A 15800-nucleotide genomic window follows, 5' to 3' on the forward strand; every position below is an offset into this window, starting at 1 on the left:
TGCAGCTGTATATCATAAGAATGTGAAATAACACAGCCACTTCTAGCCTTTGAGAAAGGTAGAAAATCAATCCCAGCACCTGTGCTGAGTTGTGATGACAAATAAGAGCTAGAGAACATTTAACTGTGGATCATTATTATTTAAAGTCCTACTTAAGGTATGTTGAACATTCGCCTACTTTTATTAAAACTGCCTTTGGTTGTTTTTTTAAGTGGGTTTTGATTTAAGTTTCACATTTCTCAGATTTCTTTCTGCATTATTTAATTAAAAAAAAAAAAATCCTCTTTCAGTTCTTTCGTTCAACATCAGAGCTACACCTCTGCCTTCAGTTTGTGAGATGTAGATAGGAGTCAGCCAACAACAGGTGCAAGAAGAGGAGGCATCTTGGTCCTAATAAGGTTTGGGTAGTCAGGCTAGGCTGTAAGAAAGCCCACAGGCTCATCTGATTGGCCTCACTGAACAACCTGCTGATGTAAACTTCAGGCAGGTGACAACATCAGAAGCACCGTGCTCTGCACAGCCAGCCTCAGTACCACCCACCCTGCTGGCTGCCATGGACGGCTTAGAGGCAAAATGCTGAATCTAATCAAAATGCTTCAAATTCTCCTTCTGGAAGGCCCGTCCACACCGTCTTCCATCTGAGGTCATAATTTTACCCATGAAAAATACTGACAAATCCCATTTAACACCCAGCCTTCTCAGCTGTATGAGGACTTCAGCTTTCCAATTTGCACGTATAAAAACCTTTACAGAGACATCTCCAAATTGCTTTAAAGCACCCTTTTTGTTTGAGCAAAACAGTCATAGTCTGTGCTGATCAAATATCAGACACTATTTAAAGTATCATTTTTTATAATCTCCAAAACTCTTTATAAAATGACACTCAATACTAACTTTTGTCCCAACTTTTGCCTTTCTCTGAGAGCCGATTTCCTTTTATTCAGCTGCCTCATTAGAGGCAGTAACAAATAAGTCACTAGAGCAATAATAAGGCTAAGTTTATCTTGTTTCCTCCACTCCCTTTTCTCACTGTATTACTAAGAGTTGGAACAATAACAGGATGCCGGGATGCAGGATGGGAAAAGGCGGATTCCAGCTGGAAAACCTTGGAGATTGGGTTGCTGAACACTCCCAGTACTGCTTAACGAAAAGTGAAGTGGATTTTTCTGTTTGTTCTTCTTTTTCTATGTACTGCTTAATGCTTTGGGACACCGCTGAATTTAGTTTGCCTCATTTGGGAACAAAGTGAAGCTCTACAAACTCTGACTCAGGTAAGGAATAAATGCTATTTGCCGTCCTTCAGCTGTGGAGGTAATTGCAATAATTTTTTAACTGCACCAAAAATGTCTTCTACTGCTTTAAATAATTTAAGATATACCAGTGGTTAGGCTATGAATTTCATACGTATCTACAGCATCCTTTGGGCCTAATATTCATAGAACTTAAAAGTAAGGGAGGGCAACAGCTGAGTTGTTCACAGTTTACATTGGAAGAGGAAAATCTCTAGATTTCCTGGGCTATACCACAGTTTTCCCAGGTCACGTAACAGAAAAAAACACATGCTTTTTTTGTAGTTCTGTTCTGTAATATTTAGATAATGTTGCCAATGTTCACTCACAATGGAAAAAGGACTGAAATGATACTGCAAAGAGCAGCTGTAAGCCATTTATGAAACAATTCCACTTGCAGCATGGAGGTTACAGTCTTAGTACAGCTTGTAGTGAGCAGGTGTACGCTGTGCCGTGGTCAGTGTGCTCCAGCAATGGGAGGGCTGCCCTTGGTGTTTGAAAAGCTATGGTTTTAAGTGATCAACCCAAAGACAGGAAGCCCCCCCCAAAAAACCTGCCATCCCTGGATTATTGTACCTTCTGAGGGTGCTTAGGGTTGGAAGGACAATTTAGGCAAACACTTCAGTGCCTTGGTCTCCTAAGTCCCAACCCTGGGCTCTCAGCTTTTACAGCTCCTGTTCCAGAACAACAGCAATTTGTACTTGAGAAGTTTCTTCATCTCAGAGGTCCAAAACACACTATTTTTTTTCTGACAAGGTATTTTACAAACAGAGGCTGGGTGAAAAAAGTTGGTTGAAAAGGTTTATCTTGTCCTAAAGACAATGCAGCAAGAACCTGAGCCAACAAGTTTACCATACAGCTTGCAAAGATGAAGCATTTATACAAAAGAGATTAATTGATACTGCTTTTTGTGGAAGGATTCTAGTCTGCAACAGTGGAACTGCCAGTGTGCACAGTACCTTCCTGTGCTGGTTGTCATGCTCTAATAAAGATAAAGGAAGGAAAGAAATGCAGGAAAAAAAGATATGGGAGAAGATTAATTTCTGTGAGAAAATCTGTTCTATTCTCAGCTACCGAAAAAATTGAAAGTTGGTTGCTACTGCAGTTAACGAAGGTGCAGTTAATCAGCGTGCTCCTGCCCCCACTGATTATAAATCATCACATCAGCATTTGTAAAAGCATGCCGTAATATAAATGTTCATGCCGGAAAAAGAACTAGACAAAAGCAAGGTTGCTCCAATGATTTACAAAAGCTTCTCATCTCCAGTTAATTTGCACCTTGTAACAACACTCAGTGTACCAGAAACATACAGCAGAAACACTGACTTGTAATTTACCTGAGATATCTCGAGGAGTTATTTTCTGTTCTTAAATAAAGAGTGACCATCAGGAGAAAAGGACACAGTTTTAATTTAGTATATGAATGCCTCAGAATAGTACAGTGTACTGCAGTGCTGTATGTGAAGTCACAGCAATACATAAATGAAACGGAAAGCAAAAGATAAACTCAATTAACAAATCATTCCTTGTTTAGCTCAGTTATTTCTCAGTGATACAGCCACACCACATTAAGTACTTCCCAACACTCCACACTTTAACGTAAGGTCATAGAACTGTTATTTAGACATTACAAAGCAAATGCAAACATTGAAAACATGCCATGGGACAGCTGTGTGTCATTCCAAACCTGCAGCTTGCACAGAGCTGGGCTCAGGGCTACAGAGAGAGCTCAGGTAGAGAAGGTTACACCGAAAGAGTTAACAGGTTTGCTGCCAAAAGAAAACAGGTTTGTTTCACATCCTGCCTCTGTTGGATAAAACAGCTGAAAACAGGATATAGGTAAAAATCCCTGGTTTAAAGGCTCTCCTGATTTATAGTTGGTATGGAACAGAGGATTGCACTATGCATCCACAAGTCAATATTTCAATTAATATTTCAAATGAAAAATAGACAATCTTTTCAAAAAATCTTTTTCTGTTGGTCAGGTTACATTTTTACAGCAGGCTAGCTCTCACATTAGGCTAGCTAATATTTCAAAATTTATAAAAAAGTGGAGGTTCACAGAACAGAGATAACCGAATTCCACGGTTGTCGTGTGTTCATCACTCCAGTTTTGACTCAGGTTCTAGAATTTTAATTCAGAGGTTCATATGTTAGTGCCAAGAAGAAAATGGGATTCCTCTGCCTGTGAGAAATGCGTTGAAGATGCTGAAAATGAAAATGTTTCAGTGCATTTTTTTAAAAACAAATGTCTTTCTTCTTGCTGTCTTTGGGGCTTTACAATTCGAAAATCCTACCCAGTGTAGCCCTTCTCCTTTAGAGCAAAGCAGAGAGTGATTATTTCTGTAAAGTGGAGACTCGCTAGGACAGAGAGATGGCCAACTCCCAGTCAGAGAGGAGAAAGTTGTGGGCAGGTAGAAGGGCTCTCTGGCAGACTTATCTCTAGACAAGAGGGACAGCTGGGCCATTCCATACAAGATTAGGAGCTACATGTGAAAGAGTTATCAAGCATATCAAGCAGCCTCTGTGAAAGGGTGGAGAGTTCATCCTGAGAAATGGCTGATTTTTCAGTAGGAAGACAGGCATGGTTACCTGGTACACACTGCAGAAGTTGTAGACACCATACCAAGGATCAATGGAAGGGAAGAACTGTTCTCCTGCTCCAACCTTGCTACCTGAAATACCAGGAGTTACAGAGCACCACCACAGCCAGGGGCAGGCCAAAAGGAGGAACCTTTTAAATTCTTTATTCTTGTTTCAAAATACAGAAAGGCCAGTGCTCCTGTTCCAGTCTAGTTGTCACCAAAACCTTCCTGTTCCTGTGGGATTTTGCAACCATACTGTGTCAAAACCTAAGGAGAAAAAGCCCTCTGTTTCTGTAACGCTCTATTTTAAAAAGCCCGCAGTCAGCCTTCACAAATCAGCAGCACTCCATCCAGCTCTTCCCCACTGCAGGCACCCCCTGCCGTGCTCCCGGCACCCTCCCCTCTGCTCCCATACCCACCCACACCATCTGACACCGCCTCCTGACTCCTCGTGATCCTCACAGGGTGCAAAGCAGGTTATCTGCAGCACACACTGATCCCTGTCCTTATTGTGTAGGACAGTATAAAGGGAAATCCCACTTCCACTGAACGCCTGGAAGATGCAGCCAAATTCTTTCTGTCTTTGTCCACATTTCTGAGTAATGCCTTGGCAGGAGCATTCTTTCCCCTTCCTTTTATGATGCTATCTGTTCTGAGTTTGAGTTCTGGAAATCCTCTCTTGGAGTGCAAAGCGTACCTTTGCGCTGCCTGAGGAGAATCGGGGCCTAATGCTGCTGTCATGCAAATGACAGGAAATCCTGCCATTGATGGGAAATGTTCCTGTGCTGAGTTCCGCTTCAGAGCCAGAGTCTCCACAGGCACAGTCCTAGGCCTCCCCCTTCCCTTTGTAGGACCCCGAGTTCTGCACCTGAATTTAGAGATTTGCAGCATCTTAATGGATTCTACTGTCACTGTCTTTCAGATAAGTAAGAAATGTCTGAATGAGAACTATTTCGCTTGTGTTAGGGCTACACCAACCAATCCCTACTACTAATAAGGTATTGGATTTTTTTTTCACTACCTCATTTATGAATCCACATTACAATAGTACATTGTGCCTGTTTATTCAGTTCTGTTAGTGCTTTCATTAAAACAGACAAATACTACTACACTATACATACTGCAGTATCATCTAACTTACCAGTACACTTCAACAAAGAAACATATCCAAGTGGAAATTGAGAATCAAGGCCAAAAGCAGAGGGTAGGCTACTTTTAGAAGGACAACAATGGGAGCAAACAGACTTGCTTTGCACATTTCCAGTGCCAGCAGCAGTACTGGTAAGTTTAGAATTGGAATAGTTGCATCGTCCAGTAACTGCACTTAGAGATTACTCAAGATTCTAACAGGAAGAAAGCAGTACACTTGTCTTTGCAATACATTGCACCATTTTCCTTCTGTAAAATAGAGAGCTTTATTACCTGCCTTATATAGATTGATCTTCAGCTTCATTAAATGAACATTCCAATAAAGAGCTACTAACTGAGGGAAGTAAAAATTTCCACCTCAGCACAGGAAATACCTCCACTGCACTTTGGATTCGGGCAGCAGAGCCACAAAGTGCAGTTCTGCTTGGAATGGGTGCTTCCCAAGCAGCCAGGCTCCCCAGCACCACCATTCCGGGTGTTCCCATGCCAAGCCCCAGCATGGCTCAGTGCCAGGCTCCTTGCAGGGGCTCGCTGCCACCACCTGTGAGCAGAACTCTCACTGGGTCACCCTGATGAAAGCCCTCACAGCTCTCACTTTTATCACCTCCATAGAGACTTATACAATGTGTAAGTAACAACACTGACAGCACATACCATTGCAGCTAGGTTCAAGTGGCAAAACTGCATTAAGTCACTGTCATTTCCAGATGGAAACAAAGCCTAACAGAGAGCAATCTAGCTCTAAAAAATGTCATAAAACACAGGACAGCTTTCCTACATCTGAGGAATGAATTTCCTAGCTTTGCTTTTTCAGCACTGTAAGCTGGATATTTGCTTCCCTAGTTTTATTTTGGTTTGAAGCTGAGATTTCCCTGACTCTGAGAGCTAAACTGTAAGTAAAAACATTGAAAGGCTCATTGTAAATTCATAAGAACAGCAATAATATCATTTGTATCATCTCACAACACATGGGGATTTTAACAATGGAAATGTTCCAGGAAAAGACTGTAACTGTAGGGGTTGGCAGAAAAGGTCTTGAAGTTAATTAAGCCTGGTCTGGAAGTCTAGTTGAATAAGGGCAGGAAACAGAGAAGAATGAACTGACATTTGAATTAGACATTTAAAAAGAGGGAAAAACACCGAATACTAATAACCAAACAAAACAGATCCAGACACACCCTGTTGTTTTAGCCTTTTGCCCAGCCAGAAAATAAGAGATTTATGTGTGCTTTCTTTATCTGCCACAAAATTAATTTTCAGAAGAAATATCAATGCATGAAGTTACTGAGTAATCTGAATAATCTGGTCAAAGGAATTGGCACACACATACAGCTAACATGTTTTCTCTGCTTCAGATTACTGCTAGCACGATAAATATCAGCTACAGTGACCTGCCCATGATGCTCATGTTAGAGACAGATGCTTTCGCTCCTGAGCTTTTGTTGAGAAAGATGTAAAGAACAAAATTCTATCTTCTGCAAACACAGCTACATTGTACATATATATATTGTTGTTGTTGCATGCAGTGCCTCAAATGATGGGGACTTTTCCTTAAACAAACCAATTCAGTTAGAGCTCTGTGCCAGGAAGCCTCTCTGATACAAAAGCTTTATGTGAAAACAAAAGGGAAGTAGAAAACCTCCATAATATATTATTCTCAGAGTCATCTTATTTTGTTCTAGCTTGGACAAACTCCTAAACATTCAGTGGCAGCTACAGCTAATCTCTGTGTACAGCTGAGCTGACCAGGAGCAGAATCAAAGCAGATTGATTCTGAAATGCGCACATAATTTATTGTGGAAAACAAAGCCTCTGGTTGGAGATGCTTGAGGAATCTTTATAGCAATCACAAACACCTCCAATATATCAGAACTGCTCCATCTCTGCAAGGGGATGAGCCTAGTAATTGCTGAAGGATTCTCCTGCCCCCTTTACACCCAAGCCCTACTCCCAGAATCAGACAATGCACTCTGCTGCTGCCAGCACCTACATCTCCACCTCTCCTTCCAGAGCACCTTGGGGAACAGAATCATTAACTGGCTGAAAGAAAGCAAGGAGAAACATCTACAGACACTTCAGGTAGTGTCAGCAAGACTGATGGAGACTCAGTCCTCCTGCAACATGAGTGAGATCCTTCTCAGAGACAAGTAAACCAAACAACAAGATCATCACTGAAACTACAAGCTTTCTGGATGTGTAGAAGTGAACAGATTATTTGTCTGTCTATAATGCTGGCACTTCATCACCATTTTCAGCATTTGTCCTTATCAGTAATTATCTGGATGGAAAATGTATTCCTCTTAACTTTATATTTTGTACAAATAATTCATAGGGAAAAAAAATGCTAGCTCTTCCAAACTCTGCACACAGGGCTTATTCCACTCATCTTATTAGCTCATTTCAGAACAAAAGGGCTATGTTTAAAGCAAAGTAAAACCCTCAAAATAGCTCAGATTTCAACAGCATTTGGCAACTGTCATCAAAAGATATCCAAGAACAAATTTTCTGTCATTTAATTGTTAATTTCACTCCAGCAACATCTGGGGAGCAAAGAAATAATATTACTCGTAGATCCTACGAGCTTGATGGTTTAAGGAAATGGAACCCTTTAAATCAGCAAAGCACAGAGATCTATATGATGTGTGGCATGATTATATGAGGTGGTAATATTCTGTACCAAAAATGCAAGCTCCACTTAGAAGCTTGAACATGCTCACTGAATCCAGAATATGTGTTCTCCTTAGGTGTCATTTGACCCTCATAGCTGTGATTCCAAGGCTCAGGAGCTGTACAGAGATATAGGAGACTTGGTTATGGCCTTAAACCCAATGTTGTTCACGCTGTCAACATCTAAGAGAAAGCCAATATCTTCTGTTTATGATACCATATTTATTTGCTATAAAAGTGTCATAAATTAGTTTAATAATTTCCTTATGAATCGCAAACAAGCTTCAAAAGATTACTGCACTTACTCCACTTACTGCATATTTAAAACATTCTAAATCAATTTGGGGTCACTTTACTGAAAGCATCTGTAGTAAAACATTGTATGACTACAGTCCCATGCCCTTCATAGGAACTCTTCAGCAGCACCAAACAGAAGCATTGCAGTGATTCAAGTACCATCTCAGTTTCAAATTCTCAGTTCTCTAGTCCCTCTACAGTCTCCATTATGACAAATAACATTACTGTGAAAAACGAGTAGAGACACTGATTCTGCACCTGGCATGATACATGATCTGCATGCTGACAGTATGAAATGAGGAAGATTCCTAAACTCACCTAATGATTCAGTGTGGTGTAACAGACCTTTATGAGTATTTGTCTCCTGAGAGAAGTGAAGGCCAACATTTTCACTAAGGCTGCTGGATTACTGTCTAGACATACCTGGATGCATTTATAAAAGGAAAACAGTCATCCATTAGAGCAACAATTACACTGCAAAAGCAATCTGGATAGAATAGCAGAAACCAGTCAGTGTCCATTTTGTTCATTTTAATGCTATCAAACTATTGTTTTGCGTCCATCACAAATGTCATCCTTACCACAGCAAACAACCTTTGCATGAATAATGCACCACTGTCACGTCAACAACAGTAACAACTCATTTATTTACTCCAAAAATAATGCTTCCTCAAAGTCCATGAGGAGACCAGCCCACAAATTAAAACATGTATTTAATTTGCTTCTCAACTATCAGATTTGCAAGTAAGAAACTCAGATAAAAACCACTTTACCACAGATGGACAGAAAAATGTTATACTTCAAGATTGGAAATGAAATCATAGCGTGTGCACATGCATCACAGAAGTAGTCCTTCTTCATTTGATAACTTTACTGTTTAAGACTTCTGATGTACCACAGTTTTGAAAAATAACCTACCCCTGGCCAATCTGAAACTTACAAAATTTCATATATACTGCACAGGTATACAGAAATACAGTCACATGCCTTATTAGATCATGTACAGCATTCATTTCCACAAGCAGAAATGTTTCGGATTCCTGGAGGTATCCAAAATGACAAAGGTTCCACAAAGGCTGTAATTCCCTAAAGAATGCAGAACAACGAGGCACAAAGCCTGGGGGACAGACTCTGATGCAAGGTCTGTTGTGATAAGACAGGGAAATCATTTTATACAAAACAGGGGAGATTTAGATCAGATATAAGAACAATGCTTTTTATGATAAGAGCAGTAAAGCACTGGCACAGGTTGCCCACAGAGGTAGTAGAAGCTTTGTAACTGCAGACATTCAAGGTTGGACTGGAGCAGGCTCTGAGCACCTGATGGAGCTGTGGGTCTCCCTGTTCATTGCAGGGGAGTTGGACCAGATGGCCTTTAAGGGTCCCTTCCAACTCAAATGATTCTCTCATTCTATGATATCTTCCAAACTGTTCCGGAAAAGGCTACTGTTTGAGGTTTCCTAAAAGTCAAAATCAGAGCTGATTCACAGTGTGTGTGGAATGTAGACAGATAAATCAAGACCTAAGCCAAACAAGTGTCTATCTGTGAATGGGAAATCAAGTCCAAACCTACACTAGCAACACACAGTCAATAGTTTTACAACTAATCCACTTTTTGTCAGGTGGGAGTCATACAAGAATGTAGAAAGCACTCTCCAAACAGCAAATATGTTTTTGTATGTTTTTCAAAAACATGATAGAAACTGAGAAAACATTTAACTGAGAAGTTAAATGCCCTCCTGCTTTTGTGGGCCTCGGTGCCTGAGCATCCCATAGGCTTGACTCTGAGCTTTCTCAAAAAAATCTCCATTTGTGAAGGATTTCTGCAATTGTATTCTGTCTTGTTCACAGGCTGTATATGTTACAATTCTACTGATAGTTACCAGGATCCCTGTAACAGGTTGTTCTGTAAGGAATGCTATTTGAGTTAAAGTAATACTTGCAACAAAATCATTTCTTTTTGTCCTGGAGGTTATGCCTGAATATAAGGGGTCAGATTCAAAGCAGTGAAAGCAATTTTTGAAGCTCCCATCCTACTCTCATCCTACAGCTTTGGGATTTCACGTAAAAAGGAAACAAAAAAAAATCAACCTTCTCTGGACTTTAGAAACAGCATGAATTATGGCCCAAGTACCTCAAGGAGATAACTTATTGTAAAGATCCCCTTAAGATTTGCTGTTCTTTGTTGATACTGAAGACAAAAAGCACTTAACCTCAGTGTCTGCTATTCTCGTTTGTCCACAGTGGCATAATTCCTCCCTCGTTACAGTCAAGAGCCACTTGCAAAACCAAATGAGTTGTGACCCTACTCAGCAGCAGGTCGCTACCCCTTCAGTACAGCTGCTGGGCAGTGACTGGCTGGCAGAGACAAACATGAACTCTTCCAGAAGACTCTTCTATGCCTAAAGAAAAGCCTAGTCAGACTAGCATGAAACACAGTTTCCTGCCTGCTGTAATGGGTGACTGCATCCATAACACTGCGCTGTTGTTCAGAGAACACAAGCAGAGCCTCCTACAGGCTATTCTCCTCCGACTCATGCTGACAGTCTTGGTTTTGTTAATCTACCTAGCTAACATTATCAGGCACATCACTGATGTAAAAGAGACTCCAGTGAGGCTGGAAGAATTTACAGATGCAAGATCAGATATGCAGCCTGATGCATCTTGCTTCCCTTTCAGGTTTGTGATGAGGTGACCAGTAGCAAAATGCAGATCTATATACTCAACAAAGGAGATCACTGTGACCTCTTATAACTTTCTTCTGCACACATTTCTCTAAACTGTGCAGGAAATGCCCTCTTCAACCATGCATTTGATAGTTTCAGTTCAGAGCCTTCCTCAGTACTTCCCGCAGCTCTTAAGCCCCCAAGTCAGCAGGTCACTTGCTGAAATGCTAGCAGAGCAATCAGGAAGCTCTGGGAGGGCATTAGTATAATGTTTTGCTATTGCTTTTCACCATCCTTAGTGCATGGCTGTTCACTCATCAGTGTGAAGGCAGCTTTGTTTCTTAAAAACATGTACGTGTTTTTTTAAAGGCCAATACTAGTCTTTGCCTCCCCCATTTTTATCTAGTTCTGTGCCAGAAGCAACTGAAAAACCAGGAGCCCTGTCTTGCTGCCTGCCATCAGTCTGGTGACCTTTGCTGGCTGCTGTCCATTCAGGAGCACTGTATTGGGCCATCTAATCAAAAGAAACGAATCTTCAACATACACACCATATTCATGGTGCTTACAGTCCCTTTAAACAATAACAAACAACAAATAAATTTTCATTTCTGAAAGAGGTGTCTGACCTGGCCGAGGACTCCATCCAGCCATTAGATGCAGCTGTATTTTCTACCATCTAAGAGAAAGAGAAGTTTTTTTTTTTCTTCAGAAGAAACATGAGGAGACAAACCGGGGGCCAAAATCAGACACAGAATCATCTCCTGAGCTCCACTGCAGAGCTCCAGTGCTAAGAAATGAGCTGCACCCCGTGCACACAGCAGTGCTCACACAACACAGAGTGACGTGGGCTTTTTTTGCAGTTGCACATTTGGTTAAAATGCTGCTGAAGCGGCTGTTCATTCAAAGCCATCACAAGTATAAAATGCCATTTAATAATCAGCTTTCAGGCAGGCATTTGCACTCCAGATTGTTTAGTCATCAAAGTGGCTATTTACTTGAAGGTACTATCATGCATATAAAAAGTCATTTCATAATCAGTTTTCAGGTAGGCATTTGTGCTCCCGGCTGTTTAGTCATCAGTGGAAGCCACTTCTCAGGTGTATAAAGCCGACATAAAGAAAATCAACGCTTTAACACTAAGCAGCCAGGCACCGGCACGTTTAAACCAGCTCAATAAGCTGGAAACCAAAAAGCAGCACAATGTTCTTAGGAAAGAGCCATTTTAGAATGAATTATTGTACATTGTTGAGAGGATGTGACAAGACAGCTTTAATCAGAAACAAGAGAAATGCAGAGGAATAATTTACACAAAGAAAGAGCAATAGAAATGCTTGCTCCAAGTTGAACGTTGCACAATTTTCCAACGTGTCACTGAAGGTCGAAGATGTGGTTCCCATTCTCACTGAACTGGCTGTGTGCCCTTAACTATTCTCACACTGTAAACTCACCGGAGCAAAGGAGGACTGCGTTCTTGCAATTTAGAAGCCGCTGAGTACATGCAGCGCAGGTAACAATTCTGTCTGTGTGATTACTTTGCTGCCTTGTCTCTCCGGGTTTGTCAGAGCAGGTTAGAGCAATGTTGTCTAATTAAGAGATCAAAAAAATTGGGAGAAAAAAATCCGAGACTGCTGTTAGTGCTGACCTCAGTCCATCGACAGGAGATGGCAAAGAAATTTAAGTCCTCTGTGCTTCAAAGGTATCTTTTGAAAGGGATACAGCTTTTCATCTAGCAGCAGTACTTTTCACAGAGATCTGAGAAGGCTTTATCCATTCATGTCAGCACAGCCATTTGCAGTCCCTGAAATGTAGCAGTAAGTACTGCTAGGGCTACTTTCTTCTAATCATGTTTTGTCTGCTTACCAAATATGCTCCTTTTGCAAAGCAAGCTAAGCATGCATTAAGCTACAGGCATTGCAAAGAAAAAGATAATTCATCCTCCTCACATTTGGTGGTTACCTTTCTATTTCTCACTGCCTACTGCATTCACACATTTACCTTTGGTCTTACACATTGTATAAATGAGAATGTAACAGTAAAACTAGATTCTGCAAGGCAGAGTTGTTTTGTTAGCTGACACTGAGTCAATCTGTCCTCATTAAATCTAATGTGGCTTCATTACGAATAGGAAGTGCCCAGATCTTGAATCAAAATGAAATTTTTGCACCTGAACAACATCGAAGTTTGAAGAGTTGGCAAATTGAACAGAATTTTTGCACAGAGCCAGCTAGGGAGGGGGCAGTGGAGGGGACAGGGAAAGGCTTATGACAACACTTGTGACAATACAGACCCCCTGTGGGGCCAGACCCAGGGGAACAACACCTAAAATGCCCTCAACGTTCACCTGAACAGGAGATGGGGGGCAGCTGAGCCGAATGCTCTCCCTCAAGCTTGGTGTTAATCACAACTGACAATGCAGAACTGCAGATATTTAGTGCTCCCTGCGCTTAGATTGCTGCAGGTGGGACAGCTGGGATTTGACTGACAACCAGAAGCAGCCACGTTTCCAGTACCATGGAACAGAATACAACCTATCTTGTATTATTCTTTTATCAGTCATTTTGTTATTTTTTTCTCCCCAGAGAAACTCTCAATTTTGTAAGGGATTTTTCATTTTAATTTACGTTGTTCAGTATCTAACCAAGATACTGTAAACAAAAATCATCAAGTTTCCAGCTCAACAGTCAATAATCATTTACTTTCCAGCTTTTTCTAACAATCAGATATGCAAGTTATCTGAACAATATATACAAAAACATTTAAAGAGGTATTACAGGGGATCAAGAAGTGCCCATTTCTTCTCTGGTGTATAATACAGACTTCTAAGCAAATTCTTCTTAAGCTATTCCATATCACTACTTCCGTCTTGCCTGGAATCCACCTCAACTGCCACAAAACAAACACTCTCTAAGATTAGTACAAGACCTTAATCTGATCAACACATCAGTTTAGCTATAGATACATGCATATTTATCAAATTCTTCATGTAGAAGCTTGGTTTAACTTCTATTTAACATGCAAGCATAGAACAAGATTTGTAACTAATTAACCTAGCCTTATGTGACATAAGCATGAATAGGTAATTTCAGAACAAGAATTAAGCCAAGTAAGGGGGGAATGCCAGAAAAAAAAACCAACAAATGTTCATTAGAATATTCCATCAAATGTATTTTCATTGAATGGACATTATTTATTTTTGTTGCTCATCACACTTGTTTGATTTCTTACTCAAATTGCAAAATGCAAACTTTTAATCAGTACAGTACTGTCTGCATCTTGACTTGATTTTTTTTAACAATTACTTCCAATCTGCAAAAGAAACTACACTATATGTATCAGGTGTCTTATAAATCAGTTTGAGTACCAAAATTTCTTAGTTAAATGTCTATAGTGCCCTGCAGATTATGAGTTATTTGCTGAAATAACTCAATACAAAAAATGAATAATGTTGGCAGAAAAAAATATCATTCGCTGCAAGAAAATTTAAGAGCGTCACGAGAAGCTTAACTATTTCAATAAGCCATTCCCCTGCTAACTTTAAGGAACACTTACAGTCCTTGCTTAAATTAAAAAAAAAAGTTTGAATTATTGCTAAGAGAGTGCAGCAGGGCCCTGCCACCAAAAGTCTGTACATGCTGCCAACCAAGGGCATTCTGAAATGCTGTGATGAACTAAGCCACAGATCCAAGAGCTGCAGAATGGGGAACTCACACAGTACCACAGAGGAACAGACTGCCCTATCAAGACCTGCATACTAAATACCCCTCAGAAGGACAGGGCACAGTGCTCAGTGTGCAGTGTTACCCCTACTAAAACAAGAAATTTTGAGAGGTTCCACAGATGAAGCTGAAGCCGTGCTGTGCAAGAGGTTCTTTGTCTCAGCCTGACATACGAAGGGCAGCCCCAAGCTGCACCAAGCTGCTCATAAAGGAACATTTACCTCACCATGGAGGCTAGACAAGTATTGACAATCCACTAATGAGAGATTAAAGGAAGGGAAACCAGCTCAAAATCCGTTAACATGAAGACAGGTCCACCGAGTGGAAGGGTTGGCTCAAGCTTCAGCCAAAATATGCATTCATTTCAAAGACTCAGCCTAATGCAAAGAGGTATTATTAAAAATATGCCCAATGGACATCTTAATCTTCTCATAAGTGCTTTCTGTATTGATGGTCAAGCTTTCAAACAAGGTCTGAACTGTGAAACACATAGAGAGTAGCCACTTACTTCAAGGGAGAGTTTGCAGAACAGATCCTCAGGAACAGCCATGCTAACACCACTGCCCCTGAGCCCCTACACCCATCCCAGTACCCTCAGTACAGATTGAAGCCAGCAGTGCCCCTGCCTGCGCTGCAGTTAGCAGTGACATCCTCAGTGCAGGCTGGCAGCATCCTGACGACTCAAGCTTGGGGCACAGCAGGCCCTGAACTTCACGTTACTGAAAACAGGGCCACTGCTAAGAAGGAGTTACCACAAAGGTCAGTAGATCTCTTTACAAACAAAATTCATTTCAAGATCAGTATGCTTTAATTGAGATTTGACATTTGAACTAAAAATGTGTTCTGCAGGTCTGTAAATGTATCAGTTGCAGTGAAACAAATAGCAGCTCAAGTGGGCAGTGTTGTCCTCAGTTTCACCAGCTAACCTCATCACAGCAATCATCCATGAGATCCCACAGGACCACAGCAGCGAGAGGAAATGGCAGATGAAACACTACCATCTGTTTTTACTGAAGTACAGACCGTACCAGCTGACGTTAGCCAAATGGTTTTCCTTTGGTTACCACATTTTGTAACTTTATGAACAAAAGACAGAGCACGGCAGCATCAAATTCAGTGCCTGCCAGTTCCACTTGTAGAGTATTTGAGAAATACAAACAAAACAAAGAAAAATCAATAAATCTCACTCATTTTTTCTAAAAATAAAGGCAAAGTAAACACATAGAAGAGAAAGAAATCGCTGATTCAAAAACTTCCATATAAATCCCTAAAACTGCACAAGCCATAGCTCAGCTATTAAATAGAAGCTTCAAAGGCAGCCTATTTAGTCCTTTCCTAGACATTCATAAAGGAAGGAACATTCCGCAGGTCATGCACAACTGTAAAGAGAGCAACATTTCATGGTAAATAAAATCTTTTTACTAATAATGC

The 15800-nt window shown here is 40.7% G+C and overlaps 1 protein-coding gene across 2 annotated transcripts in view; it reads left to right on the forward strand.

Annotated features, from left to right (window-relative positions):
- Positions 1–1045: 1045 nt before the first annotated feature.
- The window catches only part of CDH5 (cadherin 5), a 28756-nt gene continuing 14001 nt past the window's right edge, over positions 1046–15800 (forward strand). The window contains exon 1 of one of the 2 annotated variants that reach the window (XM_048958494.1): positions 1046–1271. The gene's annotated coding sequence lies outside the window, so the exon portion shown is untranslated. Of the gene's footprint in view, positions 1272–12034; positions 12161–15800 lie in introns of those variants that run through there. The other variant, XM_048958495.1, reaches the window with a different exon arrangement.

The sequence above is a fragment of the Lagopus muta genome, chromosome 12 (assembly GCF_023343835.1).
Source record: "Lagopus muta isolate bLagMut1 chromosome 12, bLagMut1 primary, whole genome shotgun sequence".
Taxonomy (NCBI): Eukaryota; Metazoa; Chordata; class Aves; order Galliformes; family Phasianidae; genus Lagopus; species Lagopus muta.